This window comes from Erinaceus europaeus, chromosome 9 (assembly GCF_950295315.1).
Source record: "Erinaceus europaeus chromosome 9, mEriEur2.1, whole genome shotgun sequence".
NCBI lineage: Eukaryota > Metazoa > Chordata > Mammalia > Eulipotyphla > Erinaceidae > Erinaceus > Erinaceus europaeus.
In genome coordinates this window covers 43149413-43163169 of record NC_080170.1, presented here as the reverse complement: position 1 = coordinate 43163169, position 13757 = coordinate 43149413, and the positions used below count along the sequence as shown (strand labels likewise).

At 42.3% G+C, this 13757-nt stretch overlaps 1 protein-coding gene across 2 annotated transcripts in view; it reads right to left on the bottom strand.

Moving 5' to 3' along the window:
* Positions 1–9177, bottom strand: part of SOAT1 (sterol O-acyltransferase 1) — a 64002-nt gene extending 54825 nt beyond the window's left edge. The window contains exon 1 of one of the 2 annotated variants that reach the window (XM_060197765.1): positions 9015–9177. The gene's annotated coding sequence lies outside the window, so the exon portion shown is untranslated. The remainder of the gene's footprint in view (positions 1–9014) is intronic. The other variant, XM_007536011.3, reaches the window with a different exon arrangement.
* Between the last annotated feature and the right edge of the window lie 4580 nt (positions 9178–13757).

The window sequence follows — 13757 nt, the reverse complement described above, 5'->3', positions numbered from 1 at the left end:
TATGTTAAAGTAAAAGTCTATAGTGATTAGACTTAGAAATAATCAGCTTGGCAATCTAGTAGAGTAGCCTAAAAAAGGCACCATAAATTCTCTAATCAAGGGGCCGGGCTGTAGCACAGAGGGTTGAGCGCACATGACGCAAAGCTCAAGGTCTGGCATAAGGATCCCAGTTCGCCCCGGCTCCCCACCTGCAGGGGAGTTGCTTCATAAGTGGTGAAGCAGGTCTGCCAGTGTCTCTCTTTCTCTCCCCATCTCTGTCTTCCCCTCCTCTCTTGATTTCTCTCTGTCCTATACAACAACAACTGTAACAACAACAACAAATGCGACAAGGGCAACAAAATGGGGAAAATGGCCTCCAGGAGCAGTGGATTCGTAGTGCAGGCAGCAATCCCCAGTGATAACCTTGGAGGCAAATAAATAAATAAATAAGTATTCTCTAATCAAGTATTTATTACGTAGGCCTAGACATCTTCCTCTCCTACCCCTGCTTCACTTCCCTCATTTGCTTTAGCTGTTCAACTAACTATACAAAAGACAGTAAGATTTACTATTCCATCTTTTAATCTCTTCTGAGAAGGCATCAACAGTATGGAAATAAAAGTTTCGTTTTAATTTTTTATTTATAAAAAGGAAACATTGACTAAACCATAGGGTAAGAGGGGTATAACTCCACACAATTTCCACCACCAGATCTTCGTATCCCATCCCCTCCCCTGATAGCTTTCCTATTCTTTAACCCTCTGGGAGTATGGACCCAGGGTCATTATGGGGTGCAGAAAGTGGAAGGTCTGGCTTCTGTAATTGCTTCCCCACTGAACATGGGAGTTGACAGGTCAATCCATACTCCCAGCCTAACTCTCTTTCCCTAGTGGGGAAGGGCTCTGGGGAAGTGGAGCTCTAAGACACATTGGTGGGGTTGTCTGTCCAGGGAAGTCTGGTCAGCATCATGCTAGCATCTGGAACCTGGTGGCTGAAAAGAGAGTTAACATATAAAGCCAAACAAATTGTTGACCAATTATGAACCTAAAGGCTGGAATCGTGCAGACGAAGAGTTGGGGGGGTCCTCCATTTTGTAGATAGCTAATAGGCGTATTTTATATTCCAAAGGGCCTGTGGCTACACTAGGTTTTTTTTTGTTGTTTTTTTTTCCCCTGAGCCTGAAATCTGATATACAGGTGGATCCAAGTTATTTTCTAGGGAGATTATCAGGGAAGAGAGTAGCTCCCTAATATGGGAAAGGGGTATAAATATTGTTGACTGTAAACCCCCCCCATGGATTTGATGGGATCCGGAGCCCATAATTAGCTTAGGAGCCTATGTGACCTCTGCATCCCTGTAGATCTGAGCTCACATTCTGTGGTCATGAGTAGAAACATTCCAAGCTGCCCCAATATTGACCCATCTTCCTCAGGTGTAGCATAGAGTATGTTGTCCATCGTCCCTTCTAATGGAACATTCCCTACCATTATTGATCCAAGTTGAGGGCAAGGTCCTATGGGGGCCCACAAAGGGGTCTATTGTGTTGGTCCTGATAGAAATGACCAGTAACAATGGAAAGAGGGATTTATTTGAAATCTGGGCCCATCAAGTCTGTTTGGGAATCTCAGGACTCCCCGATTAGGGCCCCAGGGAAATAAAATTTTAAATGTCTTTTATATGCTCATGAAACTGTCATTATTGCTACCCCTTGCCAATCTTAAGAAGGCTGTATATAACTGGCCAAAAAATAATGGTGTCATCCTAGAGTCTTTACTTCCCTGTATCCAATCCAAAGAAAGTTCATTTGACTGTGTTCAAACTATATATGCACCTAAATATCCATAAATGCATATTCCCTTTCTCATCATCCCCCCAATATTCACATCTTTTAACTTATTATTATTATTTCTACCACCAGAGTTATTGCTGGTGCTAGGGCTCAGTGCCTGCACTACAAATCTACTTCTCCCAGTGGCCATTCTTCCCTTTTTCCCCCCTATTTCTTTTTGTTTATGATTACTTAATACCTTATAAATACTATATTATTTTTGTCATAGAGTTGCCAGAGTATCCAATTTTTAAGTTTGATTTATTTTTTCTTAGGAGATATTATCTTTCTTTTTGCCTCCAGGGTTATCACTGGGGGGGGGGGGTCAGTGCCAGCACTACAAATTACTGCCCCCGGGGGCCATTTTTCCCTTTATTTGACAGGACAGAAAGAAACGGGGGGGGGGGGGGGGGGAGTGAGAGAGGGAGAAATAAAGATAGACACCTGCAGACCTGTTTCACCACTTGTGAAGCATCCCTGACTTCAGGCTGGAAGCCAGAAGCAAACCCAGATCCTTGCACAGGTCCTTGAGCTTAGTACTATACACTTAACTGGGTGTACCACCACTCAACCCCTTCTAATTTTTATTAAATAGGGCAAAGAGAAATTAAGAGAGGAAAGGGAGATAAAGATAGGGAGAGAAAGACACCTGCAGACCTGCTTCACCCAAGTGTTCTTCCTGCAAGTTGGAGAGCGGAGGGCTTGAACCTGGATCCTTGAGCTTGGTAATATGTGCTATTAACCAGGTATGCCACCACCTGGCCCCCATTATTATTATATTTTACCAGAACACAGCTCAGTTCTGGCCCTGGGACCTCAGGCATTAAAGTATGTTGCACCAACAATGGTGCTAACTCCCCAGTCCAATAGTTTAAGCTACTATAACCTCTCACTGTAGTAGCCTCCTGTTTTATTTTTTAACACAGTAGAGTAAAGCTTTTTAAAGGTTAGTCAAAAAAAAAAAAAAAAAAAAAAAAGCCACTCCCCTGCTCAAAGGCCTTCAAACACTGGATTTGGTCTTAAATCCACCCAATCATCAGTCACTCCTACATGATCTGTCACTTACCTCCCCCACACCACCAACCTACTAGAATCTTACTTGCTTTACTCTAGTCATTTTGTCTCCTGCTACTTCTTGAACAAGTCAAAGTTATTCTCATTAACAGGTACATAAAGATGATCTGCCCTATAGTTTAAGTCTTAATCAACATCTTCCATTCAAGAGCTAAGTCTAAATTTATGTTTCCTGGGAGACTCTAAAAACAATTTGCAGACAAATACCATGCCCTTTATTTCATTAGAAGAAAGAAATCTCTCAAAGTTGAGATCTTTTCTAATAAAAAAAAAAAAAAAAGAGGTAAGGAGAAAAAGAAATGATCACCAGGAACAGTGGGAATAAATGTGAATGGAGCTATCTTCCTTGTGATTATTGCTAACATCTGTTCCTCACCACCACCACTACCACTGCTTAGGACAGAGAGAAACTGAGAGAGGGGAGGAAAACAACTACAGACTTTCTTTACTGTTCATGAAATTTTCACTTTGCAGGTGGGGAGTGGGGTGATGAACCCCGGTCCTTACACATGGTAACATTTTACTCAACTGAATGCACCACTGCCTGACTTCCACCATTAACATTTTCAATCAGAAAAAGAATCAGTAAAAACTACCAGAAGCACAACTACGGATGACAGTGAAGACAAAAAAACTTTAAAAGAATCAGTACTTGAAAAAAAGAATATTGAAAAAGGTCTTCCGATGTAGAACTGAAGGAATTATGTTCCTTCTGAGTTTTTCAACATATCCCTTTATCAAAATAGACTTTAGCAATATCCATCAAAATAAATATTTTGCAATAACACTGAGGTCAGCCCCAATTCCAATTCCTCTTACACAAACACATGTGTCAAGAGATGGCACAATTGATATTTAGAAAGTTAAATAAATACTTGTGGATGAGGTGAGTAATTAAGAGGCAGAGTTCAAAGAAAGCATCAAAGTTTTAAGTCTTCAAAAAGTGGGAGGATGAGTCCTTTATGAAAAACATGGACAAGTATAGACCTTGGTGACAGAGTCATTATTTGAAACATTTTATTGAGGTCTATTAAATGCTAGGCTCTGGACACAAAGATTTTAATTGTCTGTACCCCTGAAATCTAGTGAGTGAGGAAAATTAAAACATAATTATAAAAACTCATGGTATGTGGTTCAGGAAGTGGTGCAGTGGATAAAGCACTGGAGTCTCAAGCATGAGGTTCTGAATTCAGTCTCCAATAGCACATGTACCAGAATGATGTCGGTTCGTTCTCTTTCTCTCTCTCTCTTCCTTTCTCATTAATAATAAAATATTTTAAAAAAAATAAAAATAAGAACTTGTATTAAAGAAGAGTAATTAGGGTAGAAAAGAATATAAAGAGATAATGGGGGGTGGCTCACTGGATTAAGTGGTTTGAGCCTCTGGATCCCCACCTGCTTGTTGGGGGGGGTCGCTTTGCAAGTAGTAAAGCAGGTCTGCAGGTGTCTTTTCTTTCTTTCTTTCTTTTTTTTTTTTTTACCTCCAGGGTTATTGCTGGGGCTCTGTGCCTACACTATGAATCCACTGCTCCTAGAGGCTATTTTTTCCCTTTTGTTGCCCTTGTTGTTTATCAGGGTTTTTTTTATGATTATTATTGTTGTTGTCATTGCTGTCATTGTTGTTGGATAGGACAGAGAGAAATCCAGAGAAAAGGGGAAGACAGAGAGCGGGAGAGAAAAAAGAACATCTGCACATCTGCTTCACAGCTTGTGAAATGACCCCCTACAGGTAGGGATCTGGGATCCTTAAGGATTCTTGTGCTTTGCGCCATGTGTGCTTAACCCACTGCACTACCACCCGACCCCCCCCCATGTCTATCTTTCCCCCCTCTATCTTTCCCTCCACTCTCAATTTCTCTCTCTTATTAAAAAAAAAAAAATGGCCACAGGAACAGTAGATTTGGAGTGCAGGCAAGGAGTCCGAGCGATAATAACCCTGGAGGCAAAAATAAATGGATAAAGAAAGAAAGAAAGAAATTTAAAAAGAGAGATAGTGGTACAGATAATGAGATCAGGAGCAATTGGGAAAGGTTTCCTGAAAAAGGGCTGTGGGAGGTATCAAGGTTAATTTTAAGAGAAGTAAGGCTGAAGAAGCACTGGAGGGAAGGAGGAGGCAGAAGGTTAAGGATTCTGGAGATCACCACATAAACAAGTGCTGCTGTTTTTTAAAAAAGATAGCAATTTGGAATTAATCTTTTAGTAAGATAACTCAGGCAACTGTGGACAATGGGCTGGAGAAAAGTTTGGGAGGGAGAACAGTGAGCTTATACACACACACACACACACACACACACACACACACACACACACAAATGTAGGTGCAGGGGTAAATAGCATAATGGTTATGCAAAAAGACTCTCATGCCTGAGGCTCCAAAGTCCCAGATTCAATTCCCAGCACCACCATGAGCCAGAGCTGAGCAGTGCTCTGGTTAAAAAAAAAAAAAAAGTAAGTGTCTCATTGTAAGACTCAAGTGGTCTGTGTGTATCAAAAGAGCATATAAATTAGTCAAAGAGACAAAGGAGATAAATAAATTTATAAGCATAAAGTGGAGTGGTATGGATTGTCAAATGGCTACATATAGAAAGTGGCAAGAAACAGATCCAAAGTGAGTTTTCTGATTTAGCTGACTAAGGTGATAAGTGTACTGTTAAGGTAGGAAACTACAAGCAGAAAGAAGTAGAGAAGTCTAATAGGCCATGCCTGTGGATCAATCAAGTACTAATGACCAATATATGAGCAGACAGAAGATACAGATTCATCAGTGTACAACAGCTAGAATCAGGGCTCAAGAAGGAAATCTAGGAAACAGTAAGTCGACTCCCTAACACTTACTGTGGCTCACTTACTCCTCATAATAACATAAGCATCATATTACTATGCATTTTACTGATGGTTTAGCAATGTTCCCAATTATTACAAGGCAACTAAAGAATGCTATTTTTTAAAGATTTTTTTTAATATTTATTTTGTTGCCCTTGTTGTTTTATTGTTGTAGTAATTATTGTTGTTATTATTGGATAGGACAGAGAGAAATGGAGCGAGGAGGGAAAGACAGAGAGGGGGAGAGAAAGACAGACATCTGCAGACCTGCTTCACCGCCTGTGAAGCGACTCCCCTGCAGGTGGTGAGTCGGTGGCTCGAACTCGGACTGGTTGCGCTTTGCACCACTTGCACTTAATCCGCTGCACTACCACCTGACTCCCAAGAAGGTTATTAAAGAGAAAAACAAGCAATGATGGTCAGGTTAGGGGGCCAGGTGATAACATACCCATTAGAGTACACCTGTTACAGTACCAAGGACCCTGGCTGACGAGGGGTGTGTGTGTTTGTATTCAGGAGTGGTGAATCAGTGCTATAGGTGTCTGTCTGTCTGTCTCTCTCTCTCCTTCCCACTTTTCTCTCAATTGCTCTTTCTCTATCCTAAACTAGTAAATAAAATATATTTTTAAAAAGTCAAGTTAGATGATTCCAGAGGTAATCTATGGTCAGTATATGGAAAATTCAAGTAGGAAAAATGTAACTAAAGGAAACAAAAGGAGGGTGAGCTATTACACTGTGTACAGTCATTAAGTATGATTTAGTTAACTATTTGTAGAGTTTCAGGAAGAAGGACAAAAAAATATTGGAGAGGATTGCAAAATGAGATGAGGAAGTGAAACAGTGATCATAAGACTAGTATCTCAAAAGGTCCATCACTGAAGGAAGCAAAAACTAAAGACTACTAAGGCAGTAGTCTGGGAACCAGGGAAGGTACATCAAATAACTTTATTTAACATTACCATTTTATGAGTGATGCAAGAGACGTAAGTGCTCTGCAGCTTATTCAAAGTCACACAGTTTTAAGTGGCAGTAGAAACATTTTTCCCCACATAGCTATTTAAAAATACATACTGGGTAGGGGAGATAACATAATAGTTATGCAAACGACTTTCATGCCTGAGGCACCAGAGATCCCCAATTCAATCCCCTAATCCCCTGTCCCACCATAAAAACAAAACAAACAAAAAAATTGTAGCACATCTACTAAAACTCTTTTTTTTTTTTTTTTTTTTACCAGAGCACTGCTAAACTCTGGCTTAAGGTAGTGCAGGGAATTGAACCTGGGGCTTTGGAGCCTCAGGCATGAGAGTCTGTTTACATAACCATTATGCTATCTACCCCTGCCCTAAAACAAAAATCTTATAAACAACATTAAGTACAATAAACAATAAAAGCTTCCTTCAGTGTGATGGGGGCCAGGCTCAAAACTGGGTTATGCACATGGCAACATAGCACACTGTCCAAGTGAACTATTCTGCCAGACCTGATAAGAATTTCTTAAAATCCCTATCTGTACATTGGCTTTGTAATGTTCAGTGTGATAGTATCCAAACTGCCTTAAGAAAGCAAGACAAAAAGAACTGGCTTGAGAAACAAATAAATCCCGTTGGAAAGGATCAACTTTGGCCTGTTAGCAGTGTTCCCATTAAAAATGTTTTCAAAACTACCTATAAGTCTATAAAACAAATAAATATTGAGGACATATTCTAAGTGAAGAACTTTGCTACATCACTTCTAGGTTCCGTAAAGAAAGAGAAATACAATTACAGACAAATATATAACCCAAAACATTAAAGTTCCCCTTCTACCTTACATACCCTTCAAAGGTAGGCCCTATGACAACTCAACAGTATTTACATATCAAAGGAGCTATCTTTTAAGTCAATCTACACAAACAGTACAGAACACTGTCAAATTCTCCTTTGCATCTGAATGGTCAGTAGTGATCTCTACCAGCTGTGAAAAAGTTCCAAAAACCAAATTTCTTTAACAAGAGAAATTTAAGTGGTTTCTGTTCCAAAGGAAATAATCAATTTTCTTTTAATATTTCCCATTCAAATTTTTCCTTCCTCTGTCCAGATCACTCACACTTTCACTGTGCTAGGTGCTGAGCTAGGTTGAAAACATACGAATAAGATGAACAGGCCAGTCTTCAAGAAACTTAATGCAAGGTGGGCAAACAACTACAGCATGGAACCAACTCTCTCCAATTCATGACTAATTGTTAATGATGGGAAGAAAGCCAGAAGGGATTAACAAATAGTATGGTTAGCTTTACTGATATAGTGGTATTTGGGCTATATTGAAAGAATGTTCAGGGAAAGGTGAGAATAGCACATTAAAGACTGAGAAAAACTCAAAAGATCAAGAGAGAAGAATGAAAAAAGAGGCTTTCGAGAAATTAAAATCTATGTGGCTTGATCTTAAGAGAAGCTGAAAGGAGAAGTCATCAATCATTTTAACTTCTCTACCCCAAGAGAATTCCAAAGCTCCTTCTCACACATCTAGGTAATACTCGTAGTTTAAATAGAGGACGAGGTAATCAATGAACCATACAGATAAGGAGAATGAGGTTTACACTGTTCTTATTTACAAACAACTTTTCTTTCAATTTTTATTTATAAAAAGGAAACACTGACAAAAAAATCATAGGATAAGAGGGGTACAACTCCACACTTTTCCCACCACCATACAAATAATTTCAAAATATACTTGCCTCTTGAATTGCGTGGCTGTTAGTAAAAGAGAAATAACATCATAAAGAAAAAAATAATAAATCTGATGACTGTTAACATTCAAGAACGAAGACAAAAAACTTAATTATACCCTACTATTCAGAAATGAAAAATTAGGAACTTGAATAAAGTCTTTGGTGCCCAACCAGCCAGATTTCCAAGTCTTGAAATGCCTGCCACCCATCACTCCGCACAGAACCATTTCGAAGCTGACTTCCTGCCTGCACTGGGGGCGGGGACCGAAGGGGAGTCCCTTTTTAAAGACTTCCTAACTTTTCTTTACTGATGGCTGGGGAGATGACCAGAATTTCAGGGAGGGGATAGAAAGGCGGAGGGACACCAGACAAACCTTGAAAGATTAAAAGACTGCTAGTCAACGGCAGTTTGTAACTTCCCCGCACCCAAGTGCCCCAGCCCCCACGACCCCCCACCCTCACCACCACACACATTAGCGAAGCCTCCCCCTCCCCCGCTCAGGGCAAGGCCAAGCCCGCCGCCTCTCCCTCCAGCCTCTCCCGCAGGTCTGGGGGGATCCCGGCGGGGATGGAGCAGGAGAACGGGAACATGGGCGTTACCTGGGGCCGGAACCCGGATGCGAGGACCTGGATCAAAGGTGCAAGGCGTAGAGACAGTGAGCAGGATCCGGGATCTCTGCGCTACGATACCCCAGACCCGCCACTAGCCAGCACAGCGCGGAGGCAGATAAAGCAGCCCGCCAGCCCGCCCCGCCTCCCAGCCCGCTACGCCGCGTCATGCGCAAGGTCTGCGCTGACCCGGCCTCTGATTGGGGGCTACCAGTCCAGGCTCCGCCCTCATCCCCGATGAGACCCCGCCCCTTCCCAGCACGAGGTAGCGGAGCTGGAGCCCCCCAGCAGTTCCTCTGAGCAGAGCACCTGCTGCGATCTGATATCACACGGAAACGCGACCCAGACTACATGCGGCAGACTGGAAAGTCCACCGCACCTGCGAGCGTGAGAGATTCCGGTGCTGCTTCTAGATCCTCGCAAAAGTCGCGTCTAGAAGTGTGGGTCAGCGAAGCTGGACAGAGTAGAAGCACCAGAGGAATACTGGACTAGATGATGTCCTTCGGCTATATAGATGATAAAAAGACAATAAGAACTAAAAGTAGATCTAAGGGAGCGATTAAAAAGGGCTTGAGGACAGGGGAGATGACATAAGGTTATACAAAAAGAGTGTCTCAGAAGCCCCAGGCTCAATCCCCTGAATCACTATAAACCAGAGCTGAGAAGTGCTTTGGTAAAAGTAAGTAAATAAGTAGGATCTACACAGTCAAAGGAAAAAGCAATGATGCATAGTAAAAGCAAGGACAATGATTATATAACAAAATTGCATTTTAGAGGAAAGTAGTGAAAATAATTAAAAATGCAGGGGGCGGGCAGTGGCGCACCTGGTTAAGCACACGTGTTACAGTGCACAAGGACTCAGTTTCAAACCCCCGGTCCCTACCTGCAGGGGAGAAGCTTCACCAGTGGTGAAGCAGTGTTGCAGGTGTCTCTCTATCTATCTCCCTCTCTTATCACCCCCTTCCCTCAATTTCTGGCTGTCTATAGTAAATAAATAAATAAATAATAATAATAATAAATAAAATAAAAATAAAACAGAATAAGAGATGCAAACACTGACTTCTCAAACCTCATTCTCAGTACACACTAGTGAAACCTGATTTGACTGGCCTAATGTTTCCTTGGTTCCTCCTCCAAATAGGTGGGAATGCCCACCTATGACCCTGTCAGCTCCTCCTGAACAAATGGGTAAGGTCCAAACTCAAGTGGTGCCTCTCTGGACCTTTGAACCAAATGAGTTTCTATCTGCTTCCCCTGACCACTCAGAGTCTTCCAAAACAAAACCAGCCTGGACATTGTTTGTTCAACTCCAGCAGTCATGAGCAAACTTAGAGAACCACTGAGGCATAGGGATTCATTTTTGTTGAGACTTTATGTGCAACCATTTAAAGACACCAAGAAGACTTTCTTAGTGCTAGGGATACAACAGTAAGACAGAAGTAGCCCTTCCCGTGGTCCAGGAGGTGGCGCAGTGGTAAAGCTTTGGACTCGCAAGCATGAGGTCTCGACTTCCATCCCGGGCAGCACATGTCCCAGAGTGATGTCGGGCTCTTTCTCTCTCCTCCTATCTTTCTTATAAATAAATAAAATCAGGAGTCGGGCAGTAGCACAGCGGTTTAAGCGCACGTGGGTCCGAGTTCGAGCCCCGGCTCCCCACCTGGAGGAGGTCGCTTGGCAAGCGGTGAAGCAGGTCTGCAAGTGTCTATCTTTCTCTCCTCCTCTCTGTCTTCCCCTCCTCTCTCCATTTCTCTCTGTCCTATCCAACAACAACAACGACAGCTATGACAATAATAACTACAACAAGCACAACAACAAGGGCAACAAAATGGAAAAAAGAGCCTCCAGGAGCAGTGGATTCATAGTGCAGACAGGGAGCCCCAGCAATAACCCTGGAAGCAAATAAATAAATAAATAAATAAAACCTTTTTTTAAAAAAAAAAGTAGCCCTTCCCTTAGAAATTTGTTGTATTTCATATGTTTCTAATAATAAAACATGTAAATGGGGAGCTGGGCGGGTAGCACAGTGGGTTAAGCACACATGGCACAAAGCGCAAGGGCAAGAGTAAGAATCCCTGTTAAGAGCCCCCAGCTCCCCACCTGCAAGGGGTTTCTTCACAAGTGGTGAAGCAGGTCTGCAGGTGTCTTTTTCTCCTCCTCTCTGTCTTCCCCTCCTCTCTTGATTTCTCTCTGTCCTATCTAACAACAGCTATGACAACAATAACAACTACAACAAGCCCAACAAGGGCAACAAAATAGGAAAAATGGCCTCCAGGAGCAGTGGATTCATAGTGCAGGCACACAATAACCCTGGAGGCACAAAAAAAAACAAAACCCAAGCATGTGAATGATAATTGCGGGATTGATAAGTGTTAAGGTAAAAGTGGTTAGGGAAGGAGAGAGGGAGAAGGTATATTATGCAGAAAGCAACCATAAGAAAGTTGGAGCAGTTGCATCATTATTATGAGACAAATGTTAAGTTGTCAGAAAAATTATTTATATTATTAATATTAATAGCCCAATAAATTTTAAGAGAAACATGCTTAAATGACACAAAACTGATCTGGCAGTTAAAGATAAGTTACCATAAGACTCATTAGCCTCACCCCAGAGTATGTACCAGAGAGAAACAAAAATGTGTTCACACAAAAATTTGTACCAAAAGCTCAGAGTATCAATCATAATAAATAAAAAAGTGGGGGCAGGACACACCAGGTTAAGCGCACATAGTAAGAAACACAGACCAGCTCAAGGATCCCAGGTCTGTGAGAGTCTATTTGCATAACCATTATGTCTCCACACCTGCCTTTTTTTTATTTTCTTTTTCTTTCTTTCTTTCTTTTTTTTTTTTTTTGGCAGAGCAATCCTCAACATTGACTATGGTGGTACAATGGCTTAAATTTGAGACCTTTAGTGCCTCAGGCATTTAAGTCTGATATTGCCCACAAGATGGCACGAGTACAGCACCTCCCCCCCCCCCCAACCAATGATGTGACCTGACATGATCTGGAAAACCTGATTCACAGACTCCAAGGACAGAACTTTCTTACTTTCTTTCTGCCTTTCTCTCACCCATCACTGTCTGCCCTTCCTGCTTCACCTGTCACCTTTTAGTGGTTTCAGCTCACTCTCTACAGAAAAGCAAAATTCCAGTGGCTGTCCTCCCCCATCGAGATAGACGTGTGGCATTTCTTCCCCTGGTCATTGTCATTGGACTGACGCTTCCATTGGACTTGCTGGTACACCTCTTGAACACTCCCTTTACGCTGCTGGGCTTCTCAAGGACTGACTGCAGCAGTCCATGGACTTTGCATCCAGCTGTCTTGGGACTCTACAGCATCAAATAGCCCCTTCGCCTGGCAGGCCATAAGCCCCTTTGCCTGGCAGGCCCTGCCCTTCAGGGGCAGGAAACACCCCTTCACCATTAGGCCCCATGCTCTCTGCCCATCACATAGACCCCTCAGCCCACCAGGCTTGCCCTTTGACATCACACTGTCTCTTGCTGCTCTCCTACTTGTCTCTCCCAGTCTTGTTCCAGTTCTTTTGAAAACACCTACATGATATCATTTAGGTTTCTGCCCAAAAGGTTTCTGTTCACCTCTGCATTGCTATTCCTCTGTTAGAGAGTCTTTTACAGACATTGGCCCATTTAAATATGACAATTAGATAAGAAGATAGGGGAAGATGCAGAGAATTTGTGGGGAAGTGGTAAAGCCTGGCAGAGCTTAACCAGAGAGATGAGTCCCTCCAGGTAAGTCTCTCTCTCTACAGAGGGGTTGAGCAAAAGGAGAGACACATAAATCTCACAAGGTTGGCAGCCATGTGAGTCTTCCCTGCTCCACAAAAATACGTCTTCCTGCAGGGCCAACAGCTTTGCTAAACCTGCTTCGCCCTAAATTTCCTGATACTATGGCCATTAGCTAAAAGGAAAGGAGGAGATGTTGGGAAATTGTGCAGATGTGGTCAAGCTTGGCAGGGCCCGCAAACCACCCTATTTCCATGCTAGTATTATTATCTACATACCAATCTTCTGCTTTGTCTTACATATGACTAAAGGTCTCCTTCCTAAAGTCCCCGCAGGGTATTGCTAATTCCTGCCAACTGAATCCCTGGAAACGGTTGCTAGGGAAGCCCCTACCATTTCCAGCCCTCCCACTTATGGTATTATAAAAGCCACTTCTGTTTCTGGTTTCTCCTCTTTTCCGTGTCCCGACCTAGAGGAGGTCAGGCATGCAGACCAGGAGCCATGGCTCAACCCACTGCAATCACACCTGACTCTGGGGCTCCTGCATGAATAAATATTTGTATTGCTACCACCAGGAGTTTGGTTCCTGGATAATCTCTCCCACCCGTGACTCTAGCCTGGCAATTAATGATAATAATATAATTGAAATTGTATTAAAATATAATAGTGGCAGCAGAATTAAGTAGTGTTATGGTCTCTCTTACTCATTATCTCTCATAAAAATAGCTAAAGAAGGATTTGTAGAAAGGCTGGGCAGTGGCACACCTGGTTTATTGCACAGGTTACAGTGTGCAAGGAGGAACTGGGTTCAAGCCCCTGGTCTCCATCTGCAGTAAAGGAAGCTTCACCAGTGTCTCTCTTTCTCTCTCCCTCTCCTCTCCCCCATCCTCTCAATCTCTGTCTGTCCTATTAAGTAAAATTTTTTTAAAAAAAATTCTTTTAAACAAAAGCACTGCTCAGCTCTACTTACGGTGGTGTTGGGGATTGAATTT